The sequence below is a fragment of the Panthera pardus genome, unplaced genomic scaffold (genome assembly GCF_024362965.1).
Source record: "Panthera pardus isolate Hobbes unplaced genomic scaffold, ASM2436296v1 HiC_scaffold_17, whole genome shotgun sequence".
Taxonomy (NCBI): domain Eukaryota; kingdom Metazoa; phylum Chordata; class Mammalia; order Carnivora; family Felidae; genus Panthera; species Panthera pardus.
Window position 1 is genome coordinate 74,848,559 of NW_026526732.1, and position 22,195 is coordinate 74,870,753.

Here is a 22,195-nt window from a genome sequence, read left to right on the forward strand (position 1 = left end):
ATAAACATGTTCCTTAACCACCAATTGAGAAAGCTGAAGCTACTCCATGTATAAAGTATCTCTTTTATTAAATCTTTGTCCTTGTTTTCAGTCTTTATTTCCATTAGTTACTATCTTTCCTGTAGTTTTTCTTTTGGGAAATAAATTTTAGAAGAGTAAATGGAGAAAAATGGAGTTAAGAAGGAGAGAGATTTTTTGAGTGTAGGAGGTGCTTTCTGATTAATTGAAAGACATATATTAAAGATCAACTATTTGGTCAATAGAGTATGAATTCCTTGATGGAAGGGAAGCAGTTACATTCACTATTGAATGCCTAGTCCAGTGTCTGGCACATAGTTTATGCTCAATAAATGCTTGTTAAGTAAAAGAATTTTAAAAATGCAAGCTGGCCTGGTCTGTACTTTGAGCACAGAGGGAAAGACAAATCTAACACAGAAGTTGTTTTCATGCATTTTTGTAGTCTAAGAGGTTGGGGGAATCAGAAGTCTCCAAACTGTTATAATACAGGTTGGAGCATAATGAATTCCTTGTGGTCATTACAAGCTCACTTACAGGGATTTAGAGAAGGGAAAGTGTATATCAGAGTGGGTGGGGTTAGGGGCAAAGCTCAAGAATATATGACAGAGGAGGAAGGGATTAAGATGGTCCTTAAAAGATCAATGGGACTCTGGCAAGTAGGAAAGGATCAGGGAAGAAATGCCTTGAATGAAGGCTGCAGGTTATCCATGTAAGAGTAGATATATGAAAAACTCGGTGGGACATAAGGGAAGACAGGTGGGTTATGGCAATGATTTCAGGAGTAGATTCCTTAATGCCCCTTACCCATTTAGCTCATCCCCCCTCCCACCACCCCTCCAGCAACCCTCAGTTTGTTCTCCATATTTATGAGTCTGTTTTGTCCCCCTCCCTGTTTTTATATTATTTTTGTTTCCCTTCCCTTATGTTCATCTGTTTTGTCTCTTAAAGTCCTCATATGAGTGAAGTCATATGATTTGTGTCTTTCTCTGACTGACTAATTTCACTTAGCATAATACCCTCCAGTTGCATCCACATAGTTGCAAATGGCAAGATTTCATTCTTTTTGATTGCCAAGTAATACTCCATTGTATATATATACCACACCCTCTTTATCCATTCATCCATCGATGGACATCTGGTCTCTTTCCATACTTGGGCTATTGTTGATAGTGCTGCTGTAAACATGGGGGTGCATGTGTCCCTTTGAAACAGCACACCTGTATCCCATGGGTAAATGCCTAGTAGTGCAATTGCTGGGTCATAGGGTAGTTCTATTTTTAGTTTTTTGAGGAACCTCCATACTGTTTCCAGAGTGGCTGCACCATCTTGTATTGCCACCAACAATGCAAAAGAGATCCTCTTTCTCCACATCCTCCCCAACATCTGTTGTTGCCTGAGTTGTTAATGTTGGCCATTCAGACGGGTATAAGGTGGTATCTCATTGTGGTTTTGATTTGTATTTCCCTGATGATGAGTGACGTTGAGCATTTTTTCATGTGTCGGTTGGCCATCTGGATGTCTTCAATCAGAAAAACTAAAAGGCAAGCAACAGAATGGGAGAAGATATTTGCAAGTGACATATTAGATAAAGGGTTAGTATCCAAAATCTACAAAGAACTTATCAAACTCAACACCCAAAAAAACAAATAATCCAGTGAATGGGCAAAAGACATGAATAGGCACTTCTCCAAAGTATTAGTACTTTAATTCTTTTAATTCTTGAAAAAAGATAGTATGGGAACTTTAATTATTTTAAACCTCATTCATTCAGAATCTACTCATTTGTAATACATAAGGTATAAAATATAATTATTCAAATACATTTCTAAGCATATTGCTACCCTAAGGATGGCCAGGCATATTCTACTCAACAGGGTGGCAAGCAAACTGATTTGGGGGTGTGTGTTGATGCTCTGAATACTAACAGCAAAAGTGGTAGCAAATGAGTCTTATATTTTGTTAGATCAGCTCCAGGCCCTTTTGAGATAGGGGTGTCCACACTTGGGCACAGTGTACCCTTCAGATCTGTGTTGTGGGGTGGGGTCAGAGCAGTTGGGAAGGCCTGCTTTCTGGTCTGCAGCATTGGCCTCTCTAGGACTTCCATCCCAGGCCCCTGGATGGATGGCATAGTCTGGAAGTGGAGGCTTGGGGGCATTTCTCCCAAGGCGACACTGCAGTCACATTTGGCCAGACTAGCAAAATCTTCATGAGTATGAAGGCAGCTGAGACATGTCTTCTTCCTTCCACTGACACCCACCACAAAGGAGGTGGGGAATAAGAGCAAGATTGCTAATCCCTATTCTGATAGAGAATGTGCTTTCCTTTCAGCCTGATTCTATGGAATAACATTGTATTTCTTTAAAGGCTTATAATAATTTTAAAGTCAGGTTGACCTACCCAACCATGGTGAATAATAGCCCTTGTTAAAACTTAAATGATGTATTTATTGTCTTCACTGCAGAGAAGACACATTCACAACTGTAGTTGAATTTTTCACCTGTTCTTTTGGTATTGTCTCTGGAGGTCTTTGAACTTTTCTTTCCAAAATTACCTTAGAACGAAGGTAGAAACTCACCTAAGGAGAGAGGAAGTCCCACATCTAATGAGGGGTAACATGAACAGACTGGAATCCTCTGTCGCCAGGATGAGACTCATGAGGGTCTGCTGATATGATTTGCTTTATGGCCCAAGACAGTTTTCAGATCTGTGTTTCTTTTAATGCTATTCTAGGGTAGAGATTTATTTGCAAATGTTTTTATTGGATTCTCCCAAGAGCCATCTGATAAACTTAAAAGTACTAACATTTCTCTGGTTATAAAACAAGTGTCAGAATGTTTATTCATTTATTTTCTCAGTGTTATTTCTGCTCTGTTTCCTAGCCCTGTTTCCCCCTTAATTCAGGAAAGGAATTCAGAATCTCATAATCAAGTATTTATTATTAATAGAAAAATAAACATCTTTTTAAAAATTATTTTTTATATTTATTTATTTTTGAGAGAGAGAGAAAGAGACAGAGCACGAGCAGGGGAGGGGCAGAGAGAGAGGGAGACACAGGATCCAAAGCAGGCTCCAGGCTTTGAGCTGTCAGCACAGAGTCTGACACGGGGCTCAAACCCATGAACTATGAGGTCATGACCTGAGCCACAGTTGGATGCATAACCAATTGAGCCACCCAGGCACCCCAGGAAAACAAACATCTTGAAAATGTCTCCCAAATCTGACCAACATCATTTGAGTAATGTGGATGGCAGTGGACTCTTAACTCAGATTTCTCAATTATTAAAGCTTGTGGTGTATCTTTCACAGAAGTGTTTTGAATTTAATTTTATATGGATGAGGCAATTAAGATTTGGGGAGATCAATTGATTTGCTGAAGGTGATTAGAGATATAGCTGTTGAATTTTCGTGTGTGTGTGTGTGTGTGTGTGCGTGCGCGTGTGTGTGTTTTAAGGCTCCAGATGGAAAAGAACACGTAGGCCTTCTCATTTTTCACCCATGAATAGTCTCTCATAATCCACGATTGTTTCTCATTCTCTTTCCTCCTACCACATGCCCACAGGGATTTTCCTGCCCTTACCTTTACATCTGAGCCCCCAAGGAATGCCTCTCATCCCATTTGGAGGCCATGGCTCCCAAACATGCTGTTTTGCTGCTTTCTTTAGTTACTGACAAACAGTCCATGTGGGCGTCACAGGGATATCTATTTCTCAAAATTATAACCTCCGTTACATCAAGGGACTGAGAGGCATTTTATAAAACCTTCCAAAATTGGTTAGATTGGTGATCACTATGATCACCAGCTCTATTCATTGCAATCTTGAACTGTTCCTCAGTAATATGAAAACCCTTTCAATCCTGTCTCTCATTCATGACAATAGCAGACTCTTCTTGGGGAGAAATGGGACTTTCTGCTTTTAGGCTTAGGACTTCCTTAAACCTTGCCTCCTGGGTTTCCTGATACATTTTTTTTTTTCCATCAGGGAAAATATTTCAACAGTGTTCCATCTTTTTGTTTTGTTTTGTTTTGTTTTGTTGTTTTGTGAGGGGACTGCATGGGCATTCATGTGACTGGTCTGCTAAGGCCACCGTGCATTTTTCAGTGAGAGAACTCCCAGTGTCCAGTTTCCTCCCACTGGCCTAAAACAACATAGATCTTCATTTTGGGGTTAGAACTTTTCCCTGGGATTGTGGCATATTTCTGAGCCATATAATTCATGTTCACTAAAGGAGAAAGTCTCCTTCCCCAGTGGGAGGCTCTGGACAATATCTCAGTTAGGCAGCATTTGGTGATTTTAATCCTGATGTTCCTGCCATGAGGTTTCTGAGGGTGTCCTGGAGAGATGTTTAATATCTTCCCAGGTACCCACTGTGATTTTGCTTCTGAGCACTGCCATGAAAGGGCTCTCTTGACTTCTGATATCTGTAAACTCTCCTGGTACCTCCACTGCCTCAAATTCTCTCTGAGGAGTCATCCTCTCCCCTCCCCTAGTCTGTGTGACATAGTTGGTGTGAGACATTATTTGAGTCTTGAGTCAAGCTATGTGAAAAATTGATTTTATCTATTACACCAACCCATAAGTGATCTTATCTTGCTTAATGTGGTTTGGTCACTTGTAGCCAGAACCCTGTCTGATAGACTCAAATGGTAGTCAAGAACATGTCTATTCATGTCTTCTGCCCATATAGGAGTGCTGATGCATAGGGGCACATGTACCCCAATGTTTATAGCAGTGCTTTCAACAATAGCCAAATTATGGAAAGAGCCTAAATGTCCATCACCTGATGAATGGATAAAGAAGATGTGGTTTATATATACAATGTAATACTGCTTGGCAATGAGAAAGAATGAAATCCTGCCATTTGCAGCAACGTGGATGGAACTGGAGGGTATTATGCTAACTGAAATAAGTCAGAGAAAGATAACATATGTTTTTACTCATATGGGGATCTTGAGAAACTTAACAGAAGACCATGGGGGAAGGGAAGGGGAAAAAAAGTAACAAACAGAGAGGGAAGGAGGCAAACCATAAGAGACTCTTAAATACAGAGAACTGAGGGTTGATGGGGGGTGGGAGGGAGGGGAAAGTGGGTAATGGGCATTGAGGAGTTCACCTGTTGGGATGAGCACTGGGTGTTGTATGGAAGCCAATTTGACAATAAATTATATTAAATAAATTCATTAGTTAAAAAAAAGAACTAGAGTGTGTGTGTGTGTGTGTGTGTGTGTGTGTGCTTTTCTTCAGCAATAGAAAAAAGATAAGGGACTCACCCATTCTAAAAATGCTCATCAGTACACTAAAAAATTATTTAGAACGACAAAATATGATTAGTAAATTAAAAAAAAACCTTATGAGAAAATAGAAAATAGGAAAAAAAAGAAATAGAAAGCAACAAAGACTTCTAGGTACACACTTACAGTCACAGCAAAAGTTCAGCTTTTACTTATTTGTATCATTTAATTACTCCGTTCCAGGTCATGTCCACAGTTTGACCCTTTCTATATCAACTATTGAATAATTTGGTACAAAACATTAGTTTAGTGTTTTAAATAGACTTTGTTTTGAAATGTGGTTAGTTCTTTTACCTTGACCAAGTTTCTTCAGCTCACTTGTTATGTTATAGCACATGTGAAGTGCCTATACTGGGGGCTGGGATAAAGCAGGAAGTCAAAAGTTAGAGTACCTGCTATTTATTATCACCACTCTTATTCAGACTACTTGCTAGAAGCATGAGTGTCTCTCCAGGTTTTCCTCTTTTCGTGGGTCCCAATCAGGGCACTGAGGCCTCTGGCCTCAGCCTCCTCCCATCACTGGTCTGTCCTGATCATGTGGAGGTTTCGCTGCTTTTGTATTGGTTGTAACTACCAGCAAAGTGGCCACTCCAGAAAATCTGTATTTCTCCTCATTAGTTATGTCTGGGCTTCTGATTTTTATTATAAACAAGGGAGAACATAAAATATAGTTAGTTAAGACAGAGCTCAGTGATGAAGCAACAGGAAATGATGGAAGTGACTCCCCTCTATGTAAACAGTTATGTCCATAATCCTGCTGACCAATATTAAAAAATCTGAAATCACCCAATGGTTAACTATGGTTTTATTATATGCTACTCCGAGGGTGGCAAATATATGACTTCAGTGAGGCCATCTTCCAAATCAGTTGTAGCCTGTTTTTCACTGAGCCTTAGCTTGGCCTCAGAGTCCTTCTCAATGCAAAGCAATGGCAGGTGCTGATAATGGGTGGGGTATTAATACCTAAGCTGTAAACTTTCTCCCCTTCATCCCTGGGCTTCTGCATTTTTGAGATTTTATTATTGAAGTTGCTTACATATTTTAAATGTAAATGCTCTAACACATATTTTGGTGGTGGTTGGGGGATACTTCTAGACTTTGCTTTTTTTTAATTTTAAAGTTTATTTATTTATTTTGAGAGAGAGAAAGAAAGAGCACAAGCAGAGTTGGGGCAGACAGAGATGGGAAGAGAGAGAATCCCAAGCAGGCTCTGCACTGTCAGCACAGAGCCCAGTGAGGGGCTTGAACTCACAAACTGCAAGATCATGATCTGAGCTGAAACCAAGAGTCAGCCTCTTAACTGACTGAGCCACCCAGGTGCCCCTGGACATTGCATTTTTAAGTGGGGATTTAGGCGCTGAAGATAAAGATTCTGACTGAAGGAGAAGAACAACCAGAGTTGAGAATGGTGGAGGTCCAGAGAAGACCTGAGCGCTGTGCTAGGGGGATGAAGGAAATTGACATGGAGAAAATTCTGGCTCCTCAGTGTTCTCCAGAGGGCCAGAGAAAACTGTCTTGGAGTTTGGGAACAGTTTTGTTGATGTGTTGACAGCTAAGGTTAGAGTGGCATTTCCTTTTGAAAATCCCAAGTGTGTAGAAAATGAACGCTTGCCGAATATTTCAGTTTCGGTTTAGCTCCTGCATAACCAAAGTGTATGTGTGCGTGTGTGCACGCACGTGTTATGTTTTGTTTGTTTTTGGCTATGTGGAGTCCATTGTATCTTAAGAGGGGAAATACGACAAGACAGAAGAAATGATGCAGCAAGGAGCAGACAAGCATGACAATAGTTTTATATTTGTTTTATGCACGAGCAGTAGACAGAGTCGGCATATTTGGTTGATGGGGAGAACAAATGTGGCAGAGGGGGATACAATGCAATCGATGCTCTCAGACTTTGGCACCATCTCCCACCTCGTGACAGCCATTTGGGGTTGGGTAAAAATTCTAGAAAATAAGGGTAGATGGTCACTAAAAGCCATCTAGAACCTCAAACGTTCCAAATAGGTGAGGTAAGCATTAGGCGGGGACATTTTCACTTAAGCTATAAAATCACCAAGTTACCAAACAAGTACATTAGGTGGGAATATAAAAATACTAGTTAACATTTCATCACCTATTTTAATAAATACATATCTGACTTTGTTATTGTTGTCTTTATTCTCCAGGCTCAGAGGTTTTGGGTAGCTTGCCCAAAGTCATCATCTTGTCCGTGACCAAGCTTTGATGAAAAGTGGGTCTGACCGATACTAGAGGAGAAAATCTCAACCACTCAGCCATGCTGCCTTAAGAAATGAATCAACATAGTAGTTGTTACACACACACACACACACACACACACACACACCGAAGTAGGAGATGATAGCTGAAATAATATAAAAACATATCTTTTAAGATCGTATCTATTGTGTAGAGCAAATGCCACACTTTCTAAAGTGTATTGTTTCATTAGAACACATGGATAAAGGGCTAGCTTGAATTAGTTGTTCTTATCATCTTGTTGGTAGAAAAACAGTTGAGTTTCTCTGTTGCTAAAATTCATTTGTGCCACTTAGGTCATAGTGATTGTATGTGGCAGGGGATACACTAAAACTCTTTCTTCTGGATGACGTCATTGATGGGAATGCCATTCTCAGACAAACTCACCAGGTCTAAGTTTTGATGTTCTCGGAACAGTTATGCTTGCAAAATGTGAAGAGTAGTTTGCTTGTGAGAGGGGTGGTTATGGTAACCCTCTCACAAGTTAAGGTAACTTGTTACTTGTTATGGTAACAAGTGTATGTCACTTGTACAAAGTGTTAGAGGAAACCATGCATTTTAGGGGAGCTGGAAGAATTTTTAAAAGGGTATCTGTACCCTCTATTAATAATCTATTTAAAAATCCTGTCTTAGTAAAGCAAAGTGTTTTCTCTAAAAAAATCAAAAAATGAGGATAGGAGCACATGTGTGTCCTAGATCCTTCTTAAATGAACTCAGTTTGCAGAATGTCTGTCTCTTCAGCAAGTATAGGTAGCGTTAGTTAGGATAGTCTGTCGTGAGGCATGGTGGGCAGGTGACAACATGTAACACTTCTGGGTTCTGACAGTCATGGAAGACACAGGATCCAGACAGGAGTCAGGACTTGCAGCAAGCAGGTGTGAGGCTTCTCTAAACCTTGGGATGCAGCCCGACTTTGGTGACAGAGTGGGCCAGAACCACGGACAATGGCAGCAAGGAGATTTGAGCCCAGGTCTGAAGAGGTGAAATACCCTACAGGAAGGACCACCTTGTGTCTTCAGAGAATTCTGGCTGACAGCTGGGGTCTGTGGGCGGTACTCTGGAGCAGTGATTGCATGTGCTGTCTTACAGAAACCACTTCCTGCCACGTCTTCTCCCCAAAAGATACCCCCCAAGTGAGAGGCAAGCCACTAACATTACGGATTCCTTAAGAACCATAACATTTGCCCCTCCTCTATGGTAATTCACAGAATATGTCATCAGTTTAATTTAGATGGAAAAAACCTTAAAGCAACCCTTTTCATTGTTTGCTCTGGTTATGTATTAATATGTACTGCACAGTCAGCTAGTGTGTGTGTGTGTGTGTGTGTGTGTGTGTAAACACATGTGAATACAAATATATGATCTCATTTAATCCGGGTAACTTTATAAAATGATATACATATATAGTATATATGTATATATCTCTGTATATCTATTTCTTTACATATATAATACCTTTATAAAATAGCATGTCTATTTTATTAAAGAGAAAACTGGGACACAGAGAAATTGACTGATGAGTGTGAAATGTTGTAGCTAATGAGACACACAGTCTGGATAAGCACACAGCCTTCTGACTGTGAGTCCAGGATCCTTTGGATTCTCCCACCACCCCTGCCCCCCAGTTTTGACTCCATGTGAAGCCCAATGACTGCCCTAGGCATGCTTGAGTCAGGACTTTCCTGGGATATTTAGCCACCTGGCACAAGTTCTCAAAATAAGAGAGTGACAGTGCCACATCAATGCATGCAAAAAGAATACCCACACCCATGGTGTCTGATTGCACTGTGCTTGACTTCATTTTTATAGGACTTGGGTTAGGCTTTCATTAGCTCCCCTTTCACAGTGGGGGAGTTTAGTCAACTGCTCAACAACATATGAGGCTGTCTGGTGTGGTGGAGAGAATGGGGAGCTAAGCTGGTTTGAATCCTGGCTTGAATGAGTGCTTATGTGACACTTAAGTGTCCTTTGCAAATTACTTTGTGAACTTGATTTCCTAATCTGTGAAATGAGGATGGCAGTACTTTTCAGAGTTGTCCTAAGGTGCTTGGCATGGTGGCTGGTGATTAGTTGGTACTATTATTACTGTTATCAGAGGCACAAGTGGCCCAAGAAGTAGAAGGTAAGACCCACTCTCAGGGTCTCAAGGACCAATATTTAGGGACCAGAATGCCAAGGATCTGAGTGTTTCTCTGTCTCTCCTTTCCTGTAAAGCCTCTAGTTCTCTCTGCCTACCTTTCCATTTTGCTGATTGGATTGTTGGGGAGGGGAAATGGCTGTGAGGCTCTAAAGAGGTTTTCTGAGTTCCCCTGCTGTTCCAGGCCTCCCAGTGATTGCCTGAAACGTGCACATCAGCTGTGTGGGCACTTGAGGAGCCCGTGGCTATCCTGGGAAGATTTGGGCAGTGGCTTACGGGTTGCCCCCCACCTCTTGGGACTCAGAGTAGGGGACCAGCTTTGACGTTGCCTGGTGTACTGTGGCTGGGAGACAGCAGAGGGCACCTCTCGCTCACGCTGGGAATGCAAACAGACGCCCCCCCCCCTCCCCCTCCCTCCCCAGTCCCAGAGAGCATGGAGATAGATATTATGAAGTAACTCATCCCCTGTGGAGGCCACAGGGACTGCTGCTCCCTCCACAACCCTTGCCTTGCCTTAAAACACGACATTTGTTTCATCCCCATGTGTTCTTGACTCCACCACCTCCCATGTCTGCTGGGGACAGCCCGTTGGTCTTTCCCTACTTCTGAGTGAAGAGGGAGCTTTGGACTCGGAGGGGGTTGTTTCCCCAGGAAGCCTGGGGACTGCCTGCAGTAACTCCTCCAGGCCTTTGTTGAGAGAGGCCTCCAGTCGTGTGTGGAACTTTGGTTTATTAAATCTGATGAGTTCTATATTTCTGCCACATGTCACAGATCACCCACGTTGACTGAGCCCTGCCAGAGCTGGGCTGCTGTTACCCTGAAATGAAGCCAGATTTTTTAAGTGGGTGGGGGTAATTCCAGTTTGGTGCAGTAAATTATATGGTTCTGCTTGATTTGCTTTGCTCTGGGCTGGGAGAACTCATGATGGAACATATCTTGCAATTTGTGTGTGGGGGGGGGGTGGAGCAGAGGGGAGGGGGAGGAGAGCTGGGGCAGGGGAGGGGAGAAAGCTGAAGGGGTGAAGGAGAGGGGAGCAGGGGAAGGGGGAGGGGAAAAGGGGGAAGGGGTGGGGAGAGGGGTATGGGGTGGAAGCGGGGAAGGAAGAGAGAGAATTGTAATTTCTATAGTGAGTGGGTTGAACAGCAGATACATGCATAGCCCCTGGCTTTTGTTTTCCATCTTCCCCAACTCAGGCACTCCTTTCTATTTTAGGCTTTCAAAATTCACTGGCTTTCTAGAATTCCAGGAAGAAACTTGGAGACTCAAGTTACCCATGAAAGGTAACAATTCCTTGTACTCCCATATACTTCTGTGTCACAGAAGGAAGCTCTGGGGATTTAGAATACCAAGGAATATGCTCTTTAGAAGTTGATTTTTCTGTCAGGAGGCTTTGAAGGAGGAGGCTGGAGGTCTGAGATTACCACTGGTTCAGCCCACAATTAAGTATGGTTAGTGTCTGGGAAGAGGAGTATAGAATGACATAGATAAGGGGAAAAAAAGGTTTAAACTTCATCTTTTGCTTAATTAAATGGGAGATTAGAATAATCTGAACTTTAGGGGCAGGGGATGAGTATAGAAAACATATTATGGGGGAGTCCAGAGAAGACTAAAGTTGAGAATCTGCTTTCAAATTCTGACTCTATGCTATTCCTAGTCTTACTTTGTTAATCTGTAAAAGTGAGGATAAAATCCACCTGTCAGGATTACCATGAGGTTAGGTGAGAAAATGTGGGTGAATTCTATTGTAACACCAAGAGAGCTCAGTAAACATTATTTATTTATTTATTTTTTACTATCAACACAGTCCTGAGGGTGGATGCAGGCTGTTGTCAGGGAACAAGATCCATTTGTCTTCTGTGACTTGGAAGGGGGCAGGGCTGAGCAGTCAGACCCAACAGTGTGACTTTCCTGGACTTGCAGTTCAATAGAAAGGCCTGTGGTTCTAAGAAGAATTTTTGTAGAGAACTAAGAATCACATTTTGAAGACACTCTGTATTTATAAATGTGCCCTTCATTTATTTCCAAAACAAATAGGTTTACGTAAGCCCATGACTGTCTTCTTTATTCAGGATCACTCTGCATACAGTGCCAGGTTTGGAAACTTACAAATAGTTTTAAAAAATTTTCAGTGAGATCCAGAAAGCATCAGAAAAATTCCTAAGCAAATAAAACACTTTTTTCCGAATTCAGAGAATTCTAAGATATATATATATATAATATTTATTTTTTATTTATATAATAATTTTTTATTTATTAAAAATAAATTATTTATAAAATATATTTACATATTTTATTAAAATTTGCTTCAAAAATCATACTAATGGAAAATCTTAGCTGACCAAATTGGTGAAAAGTTCTTTCTCATTGAACATTTATTTGCACTCGTACCCATGAGGGACTGGGTTGAGTTGAAGGTGGCCGCATCAGAATGACAGAAGGAAATCTTGGGCTTTCTTCTCCACTATTACATGGTTTGTTGAAAGCTTGGACTCTGGTGAAAATCAGTGCTATCCAAATAGAAATGAACTGACTTTCTTCATTGATCTCTTTGTTTGTTCTGAGGTTAAGCTCTTTGCTCTCTGGCTGGCACCTAAACACCTATCTTAGGTTAAAAAAAATTTTTTTTAACATTTCTGCCTTTTACAACCTTGTGAATAAAAAGTTTAAGCAAATTATTTAAAAGCCACTAGTTTCCAAAGAAAAATTATAATCCGTTAACAATCAAAGGATTGTTTTCAGAAATCAGAGTGTTGAGCTAGGGCACCTGGGTGGCTCAGTCGTTTTGAGTATCCAACTCTTGATATGGGTTCAGGTTGTGATCTGGGGGTCCTGGGATAGAACCCCGTGTTGCTGGGCTCTGTGCTGACAGGGTGTGGAGACTGCTTGGGATTTTCTCTCTCTCTGTCTCTCTGTTCCCCTCCCCTCCCCCCCACTTTCTTTCTCTCTCTCTCTCAAAATAAATAAATAAACTTAAAAAAAAAGTGTTAAGCTGGGAGGACTTGTTCAAGATGCCATGTGGGGCTCCTGGGTAGCTCAGTAGGTTGAGCCTCTGACTCATGGTTTCAGTTCAGGTCATGATCTCAGCGGCGTGGGATTGAGTCCATGTCGTTGAAGCTCCATGTTGACAGTTGTGGAGCCTGCTTGGGGTTCTCTCCCTCCCTTTCTCTTTGCCACTTCCTCCCCATCCCCCCACCTCATGCATGCACACACACTCTCTTTCCAAATAAATAAATAAACCTGAAAAAAAAACCCATGAGGTTGCCCTGTTGGAGAATCCTCCCTTTTGCTCTCACCCCTGTCCCTTCTCACTCTCAGCTTCTCAGCTGTTCCCCCACCTCCAATCCTTTACTCTGCCTAACCCAGATGTCAGTGAGCACTCCATTTCTTCATGTTCTCTTTCTGGGTATGGCCTTTCTCCATCAAACACTCAATCGCCCAAGATATATTATTACAGGAAATTAGCTAACAATAGTGTTGATAATCTGTTTCTCTCAGCTCTATTTTCTGATTCCCTGACTATGCAAATACTTTCCCATTGAAAGTTTTCAGTGATATTTTCTCCACTATTCACCCAGCCAAAATGCAAACCTTATTAAAGGAACTTACTTATTTAAAATCTATTGAGTAATAGACTTTGTTCTATGCTATTACATGGAATCTGCTAAATCTTTCCTGAAAAACACTTTACTATAGAATGCCACATGTATTTCTACTCAAATTTCTTCAAACTGCACTGTTAATAAAACAAAAATTTCTGATTTTCTGAGTATTGCAGAGAGTCAACTGGTATCAAAATAAAGAATCCTTTTCAAAATGAGAAAGAAAATTAGGCAGGCTTTGAAGACAATTAGAAGACCCTACAGCTATCAAAAGAAATTGGACTCTTTTAATAGCTTACTGCTATTTTCATAGCCACATGATTTTTATTATTCAATTCCTTGGACTCTAAATGTACCTCTTTTACACTTGTTTTTTTACTTTCTGCATCATTATAACTCAAACCTCAGTGATTTCCTTGTGCTAGAAGACATTGTATTTTCCATTGGGCAGGAGTTGAAATGGGCAAGAAGAGGCACAGGACTTCATTAGCTCTGACCACATCCCTGCTTTATTTTTGAGAATTGTTAGCTTTATTTTTGAAGTGAATTAGCTTTGAAGGCAAAAGGGAAATGGGGGAGGTATGCCTCAGAGAGGTTGGCACCTTCTCTGACAGAATATATAACTTTATTTTGTCTTCCATATATAATTTTGGACAATGAGTAATTACTTTCCAGCATCCACTAAAGAACTTCCCTCCTAACTCTTACTTATCCCCCCTACTCATTCAGTGCATAATTGTTGAGCATCTCAGTGTTCACAGCACTGGTTTAGCCATAGGGGGAAGCAAAGCCATAGAAAAAGTAGTCTTTTCCCTCTCTATTTGTGCCCAGTTGCAACCAGGGACAAAAGATGTAGAACAGAATATATTGAGTAACAATGAAGCAATAATAGAACAAATTGTGATATTAAATGAGGGCCACATCAGTGCCTTTTAAAGGAGCTCAGAGGGAGAAGAGAGCTAAAATGTGAAGGTGGCAATTTGGTTAATAGAAGAAAGTTTTATGTGTTTGTTATGCACACGCATGTGCGCGCGCGCACACACACACACACACACACACACACACACACACACTTCTTTTCTGCCCTGCTCTGAGTCTTGGAAGGCTTTCTTCCATGGACTGTATTATAGGCTCCCTGCACTCTAACTTCCTGTTGGTTCGACCAATGGTAGGCAACAGCAGGTGAGTGGAGAGGCTGGAACAGTCCTTTCTCTGGTTTCTCCCTGCTTGGTTGTGATTTTGGCAGCAGCTGCAAGGTCCACAGCTCTTGTCTAGGCAGCCCCTATTCCAGGTCCCACTATTCTCTCCTCTTGTTGTACAAGTAGAAGGGGTCTACAGATCTTCCTTGCTGTGATTCCCTAAACACTACCACACCTCTGTAAAGAGTGCTTTCATTTGCCAAGGCTTTTGAGTGCCATCATCCTGCCACTTGCTGGGACTCTGATTGACACCAGAGGCTTTCTAGGTATGGAAAACAGTATGCATGGAGGCCAAGATCCAAAATAAGCTTGGGCAGACCTAGTCAGACCGGAAGGAAAGTTAAGTGAGAGGGTGTACCACACAAGGTGAGTTTGGAGATGATGGTAGAGTCCAGGTAGGGAAAAACATCAAATACTAAGATGTTTGGAGCCCTCCTGTGAAAAGAAGAAAGTCATAGCAAGTTTTCATTAAAGAATTCACATGCTAAAATAGTGTAGAAGAATCAGTCTGGTGGTTGGATATGAATTAGAATAGAGAGACTGGCAGTAACAAAATTGTTTGGTAAGCTATGACAGGAATTCTGGAATTCTTGTTGAGGAAGTGTCTTGGTCTGTCATGTAGAAAGCACCATTGAGAACTTGATGTTCCAGGCCTCCACACACCCCTGAGTCTGAAGAGATCACAGTTTGGGTGCTAGCTGAGACACCCAGTGTGCAAATACATTATTGGTTTCTTTGGGTGACCGAAGGGTTAGAGGACACCTAAGCAGCTGGCAACACCTTTACATAGTGAAAATGAAAAATTACACAAGGGCTTTGCAGCAAGGAACACTTTAAAGGGGGTATGTTTTTGGCGTCGTGATATGTTTTGAATTAGAGATCCAAATATTACATTTCTTACAGATGTTGGAAGAGCATCTGCACTTCCCTGATTAGTTTCTGGTGGCTGCAGCCATGCCCCACTGTTAAGTTGACATCTGGGAGTCCCGAAATTTGGATGATGCCAGTTGTGAAGCTGTGAGTTTGTTTGCCCTCTGTAAGTACGGTTGATTGGAGATTATGGGGACCTTTCAGAGGCAGTTCTCAGCTTTCCTGGTAGAGTCTAATTTGAAATTCCACAGGCAGAGATGATGTGGAGCAACATCTCTGCATAGTAGTTGTGGCTTTCCTCCATTTTTTGTGCGCAGAGTTGGACTTTAATATTGTATAGACTTAATTAATAAAGAAACAAGATGTGTAAAGATGTTAAGAGCAGGGCTTCTCAACAATGGCACTATTGACATCTGGGCTAGATTATTCCTTTTTTTTTTTTTTTAAGTTTTTGAGTGGGGAAGGGCAGAGTGAGAGTGAGAGAGATAATCCCAAGCAGGCTCTACACCCAGCACAGAGCCTGGCATGGGGCTCGATCTCAGGACTGTGAGATCATGACCTCAAGAGGTGGACGCTTAACCACCTGAGCCACCCTGGCACCCCTGTATGATTCTTTGTAGCATGTGTGTATTGGTGGGGGTGGGGAGAGCTGTCTTGTACAACGAAGGATGTTTACCAGCATCCTTGGCCTCTACCCACTAGACTCCAGTAGCATTCTATCCTTCTGTTCCAGTTGTGACAACTAAAATATGTCTCCACACATTGCCAAATGTTCTCTGGGGCAAAATCATACCTGACTAGAACCACTGCTAAGAGAAAGCAACAAGAGAAGTACTGTCTTTGGTAAGTTGAAAACAATTCTTTGCAAGTGACTGGTGATGCAGATTTGCAAGAAATAGAGAGGCAAGAGATTTGGTGTGATATAAAATAGAGGAAAAATGATTGCCCCTAGACCTCAGTCACACCAGCATTATGCTTTCACTGCCTAAGCAATGAGTTAAAGACAATGGGAAGCAATAAATTTTCTAGATGTGTGGCATAGCTTTGGATTCAATGATCAATTGGACCACCTATGGCCATTTCACTTCACCTTGGGACTTCCTTTTTCACATCACCGTGGAGGCCACTGAATTGCCTTGCTGTTGTTTTATCATGTAGTCATGGACTTTGAGTATTCATTTAGGACAGGAAAAAGAATCTAGACTTCTCTATCCTTGTAAGATCTTAGGGACATACAATAGCTAGAAATGTTTAGGAACCTGTATATTAATGTTTTTCAACACTGGCTCATTAGTTGGTTTTGTCCCATTTGTCAGTCACAAAATCATTAGTGAGCCATGATCAGTACTTTTTAAAAAATTAAATTAAATAAAAAGAAATATTGTTGTGATTTCTTACAATGAGTCATGGTTAAATTTTGAAAACCACTCTTCTATGTAGATCAGAAAAGAGAAGTATTGATTATTCATTACTGGGAAATCATTTGATTTGGAATGATCTTTGACTTGATTTAATGTACCATTCAACTGCTTTGCTTTGGTGTATTTCAAAGTAAAGTGATATAATATTCGATTATGAACAAGGCATGGTATGATGCTGTGGGCTGTGGTGAGATTAAAGATGAAGAGAATATAATTCATAGTGGAAAAATTTAAGAATGAAAATTTCCAGTACTGGCTGATGATGGCAGTGAAGCTTTTCAAGGACTAGTTAACTAATGTGTGAGACAGATAAGAGCTGTTGTATGACTTCAGAGATCTCTGAAGGTCAAGGGTGCTGGTGAAAGCTGCATGGAGAAGAAAGGGGTTGGCTGTGCCTGAGTCCTTAACCAAAAGGAGATGTGTGGGAAGGGGAGTGGGGAGGACAGTCCAGGCTGCTGGTAGAATGTGGCGGGAGGCAGTAAGTGGACTGGTTTGCCCACCAGTCTGGGCAGTTTAGGATAAATTCTGAATATGTGTAGGGGCCAAATCTGGAGGGAATTCCAAGGGGTTTGAATTTTGTTCTTAGTCCACACAAAATCATGAAAGGCTCTGAGACAGGGGATTCCTAAATGAGCAGGATATTTCATTCATTCATTCATTCACTGAACAGTAGTTATCAATCACTTGTTAAATAAAGAGAAGGAACAAGTAAGGCAAAAAGATGCATAATATTTGGTTGCTTACTTAAATTTCTTTACTTAAAGCCCAGAGACAGAATCATATAAATGTTAGCCTCTCAGGAAATACAGATAGAAGGCTAGAAGTAATCAGAGGAAGGAGAGATTGATTTTGCCTGATATTTTGAGAATTTTTATTTGTTGAGATGGGCAAGGACTTCATGAGCAAAGTCAGAGGTCCGAAAGAAGAATGAGTAGTTAATCTGGTTGGGTTGGGGCACTGGTAAGGCTGGTTGGGAGCGCCCAAAAAGTGCCTTGAATGCCAGTTGGCATGTGTCCTCCCTTTTGCAGGCAGGGCCACCTGCCAAGAATCTGTCAACCTAGAGACGTGCAGTTAGAGGTCTGCTGCTTTAGGGTGAGCAGTCTGGAGGTCATGTGCCCAATGGATTAAAGGAGAAAGGCTGAGTGATGTAGCATTTCACTATGAACTTTAGTGTACCCCATTCTTCATCATCCTGTGAAGTCTGTGGTGAGCCAGGCTTTTGAGTACATGGGATTGAGGGCACCAGGTGAGCGTCACCAACTTAATAAGGAATAATAAACAATGTTGGTCATTGCTAAGTATATTGTTCATTGAATAAAAGACAAAAACAATAAAAGGGTAGTTGTGGGCTTTTATTTTTGCCCAACTCCTTTGTCTTTGACCTATTTTTTGTTTGTTTGTTTAAACATTGGGGAAAAGAAAACAATAAAAGGGCAATATTCAAACAGCTCCTAAAACATGACATCAAGTCTCCACTTTATTTCTAGAGCTCACAGCCTTGGAAGGCAGCTTGCACAATCCCAGATTCCTAGAGTCTTTGTGTTTCCTTCCCCCTGTGGATCAATAAGTTAAGTAACACGTCAATACCAAGATAGCAGATGAACATCTGTCAGGGAAAACTGGTCCTGGGGGCTTTGTGCTCTGGTATGGAAAGTGTTTGATCTTGGTGTGCCGTCATCAAAGATGGGAGAGAGTTTATTATCTTTTATGATCCCGACTTACTAACAACACCTGACAAGGTGATTGTGTCTTGGCCTCTAGTTGGAACTTGGGATGTTCTCATTGGCTTGTGCTTGTATGAGGCCCAGAACTTGCTGGTGAAATATCAAAACAAGCTATAATGTGCTTCTGGCAATGGGATTCGGAACAGCTGCAGGGCTTTCTCCTATAGCCGGCCCGCAGGAAGATGAAAAATGAAAGTGGAGCAATCAATCTCTAGAGCATTCTATATATTAATAATGTTTGCCAACTCCAGACATTGTCTAATCAATACCGGGTGTAGGAGTTTGCAATGGTTTGTAATACTGGGTATACCTACTCCAAACAGCCTGAACCTGTGGCTTGGGAAAAAGGGGGCATCCGTACCATGTGTGCTCTGGTGTCTGGGCAGGAAAGCGTGCTAAGACCCGGAACTTGACTCACAAAAGATGGGATCGGGGCTCCTGGGTGGCTCAGTCGGTTGAGTATCTGACTTTGGCTCAGGTCATGATCTCACGGTCCGTGAGTTCGAGCCCCGTGTCGGTCTCTGTGCTGACAGCCCAGAGCCTGGAGCCTGCTTCAGATTCTGTGTGTGTGTCTCTCTCTCTGACCCTCCCCCGTTCTTGCTCTGTCTCTCTCTGTCTCAAAAATAAATAAACATTAAAAAAAATTAAAAAAAAAAAAGATGGGATCTCTCATATTGAGGAAGCTAATTCTTGACATTTTATAACAAGGACTGACTCCCAAAGAGGCTGGACAGCACAATGGTTTTCCTCCTCTTGTCTGCCTCACACTCCTTGTTTCTGATGTCTTCAGTGAATCCAAAGAGGGATCCTCCCATGAGATGGGCAGAGGAGAGGTGTGGTGCAGCCACCAGGGGGAGCCCATCAGGCAGAGCCCTCAGGATACTCTGGGCCTCCAAAGCCCGGAAGAAAAACATTTATTTCATGGAGTTTGGGGATTAGAGATGATTGTAAACACTTGGGAGACTCACTGAGTGCAGACATTTGTAAAACAATAAAAATATGAACAAAAGTCATCTACTGCCATTGAAGAATGTTATTTAGCTCAAGTTTGAATGGTGTGGGCATAGAGAAGAATTTCCCTTTTAGGAAGGTCTAATCTCTAGAAAGCAATGATGATCCAGCAGGAGTAAAATGGAGCACAGACAGGGGTGCTCTGAGAGAGGCATTTCAAAAACTTTAACAAAAACCATTACTATAATAAATACATTTATTTTGATGCAGTCGGCTCTCATCAGTAACTTTTTCCAGGCCCATGGGCTATGAGTGTGCCCTAATTTTTTTTTTTTAATCATCAAATTAAGTCTTCACTGTAAACAAAAACAAAAGAGCAAAACTCCAGCTCAAAAGTTGAGCCCTTTGACTTACAACAACGCCTCCTTCCCCCTCCCCCCATGCAACACATTCTGGCAACATCATTTAAAGGCTGAATCCCCTGAGAGGCTGCCAGGTAAGAAGCGTATGCACACACATACATCTAACAAGCTGAAAACCAAAGCAGGGCTGGCAATTTGCTCATAAACCAGATAATTAAGGATGTGCCAAACTACCTGTGGGGGACCCAGGATTTATCAGTGGTTTTTATTTACTGTTTAATAGTATAGCATGTTACATAAACCTTTAAGTAAAACTATTTGATTATTAAAAAAAAAAAAACAACAGCCTTTTCAAAGTCACAACACCTCCCCTGCAGAGTTCTAAAATCAGTGGAAAATGAGCAGCATCAATAAACACGGTGACTTATGTCAATAAATGTTCTGCCCACCCGGGTACCTTGTTACCCAGGAGGTGTAAAAGGGCCAAAGTTGAACTATGAAGATGTTTGCCAGTTCTTCTTTTATGACTAGGATTTTAGAAGTGTAGATGTCTTTAAGCATAGATTTGAAAACTTCTTTTTTCAGTGGGTCTATTTCAAGGGTTGTCCTGTCTACCCTATATTTCTTGTTTAAATATTTTCCTCTTTTTTAAGGTTTATTTTTGCTAATGGGACTTGAGCAGTGGCTCTGAAACTTGGCTGCACATTAGAATCATCTGGAGAAGCTTAAAAAGTCTCGAGGCCTGGCTTTCAACTCCAGAGATTGTGACATAATTGGCCTAGGATTTGGTTCCAGTATTAGTATTAAAAAAAATCCCCCAACACTAATGTGCATAGTGATGACCCCAGAACCCTTGCAGAATCTGACTCACCAGCTGGGTAAAGAGGGGTGGGTGTCTGCATTTGTAAGGAGCTCCTGAGTGATATTGCTGCTATCTGAGAACACACAGTAGTGAGGAGTATCTAGGGGAAGTGTTTTGGGTATGAATATGTTTTGCTAAAACAAGTAATCTATCAACCAAGAAGGTTGATTTGGAAGGAAGATAGAAGGTAAGGTGGAAGGTTCTTTCCGTTTTTCTCTAAAGTCTGACATGTGTGGAATTTCTGGGCCCATTGGCTTAGATTCTTTCACTCTTTGTAGTATAGGTATTAGTATATAGGTATTATAGTATAGGTATTAGTATAGTACCTATAGTATAGGTAGTAATAGGTATACCTATTAATAGGTAAGATTTTCCTAATATAACAGCAATTTGATTTAAAATGCACCCTGCTGAGTGATGGTTTACTTAGGCCAGGGTGTTTCTAGGGATGGCTGGAGTCAGGAAAGGGAAGAGTAAGGTCATATTCTAACCTTGGTTGACTTACTATTTGCCCAGGCACTAGGTCAAGTTCTTTGAACACATTGTGTTATTGAATCTGGGCTTGTTCTCTTTTCACATTTGCAGAAGGGGACCAAAAATAGAATTAATGACTGGGGTGGAGAATGATGTCTCTTTTTTGCCCATCTATGTGTTCAGGGTCCCAACTGCTCCCCTGTCCCTACCATAGTATCTGTCCCTTTTGGGGAGTCTGGCTTGTCCTGTTGGAATGACCTAGTTTTCTCATTCTTTGTCAAGACTATAAAGTCTTCTCTTTTACTGGGTCGCAGCTACTCTGATAACTTATTTATGTTCACATATTAATGCGTTTTGTTGGCTAATATCTTTTTCCTGTGACATAATTATTAAGTGTTTTCTCTTTTATCTTCATTTCAAAATGATAAAGTTCTTACGATTGTGTTTCACTGTTTTCCTCATGGCTCTTAAGTGATGCCAAAGTAACCAGTCAATTCATTAAGAAAACAAATCTGTCAAGTGTTGTGTTTGAGGTCTTGGGGAAGAAGCAACTGCTTGACTGACAATGTTGTTTTCTTTCCTCCGGCTTGGTTGGCATTAGATGGATCCGACCACAGAATCTTAAGTACTTATTTTTTAAAAACCTACCGCTGACTTGCATCTGAGCCGGGTGGCTTTCGTGGTGCACACAGTGACCCCACTCACCACTGCTGGCTCTAAGGGGGAACACAGAACTGTGGGGGTTTTATCACACGCAGTCTCCCCACCCTTGGCCTGACCCCATGCCTCCCACCCCTTCATCCCTTCACTCCTCAGAACTCCCTTCAGAAGCAAAATGGGGATTTTTCTCTTCTTTTATCCTGTTGGACTTTCCCAAACTCAGGGCATGTATGGTGCAGAGTATTTGGGTTAGGAGAGAACAGAGATTCTGATGGACACATGAAACAGGTAGCAAGGACTTCGGCTGCCACTCCCCAACCGAAGCTGCCTCTCCCGACAGCTGCAACTGCTAAAACAATCTTGTTCTTTTG

General features: G+C 41.4%; 1 long non-coding RNA gene across 1 annotated transcript; it reads left to right on the plus strand.

Moving 5' to 3' along the window:
* Positions 1–10,912: 10,912 nt before the first annotated feature.
* LOC109263273 (uncharacterized) lies at positions 10,913–16,528 on the plus strand. Its single transcript, XR_002078131.2, has 3 exons — positions 10,913–10,982; positions 15,404–15,536; positions 16,104–16,528. It is a non-coding gene; the product is annotated as an uncharacterized LOC109263273 (long non-coding RNA).
* Positions 16,529–22,195: the final 5,667 nt, after the last annotated feature.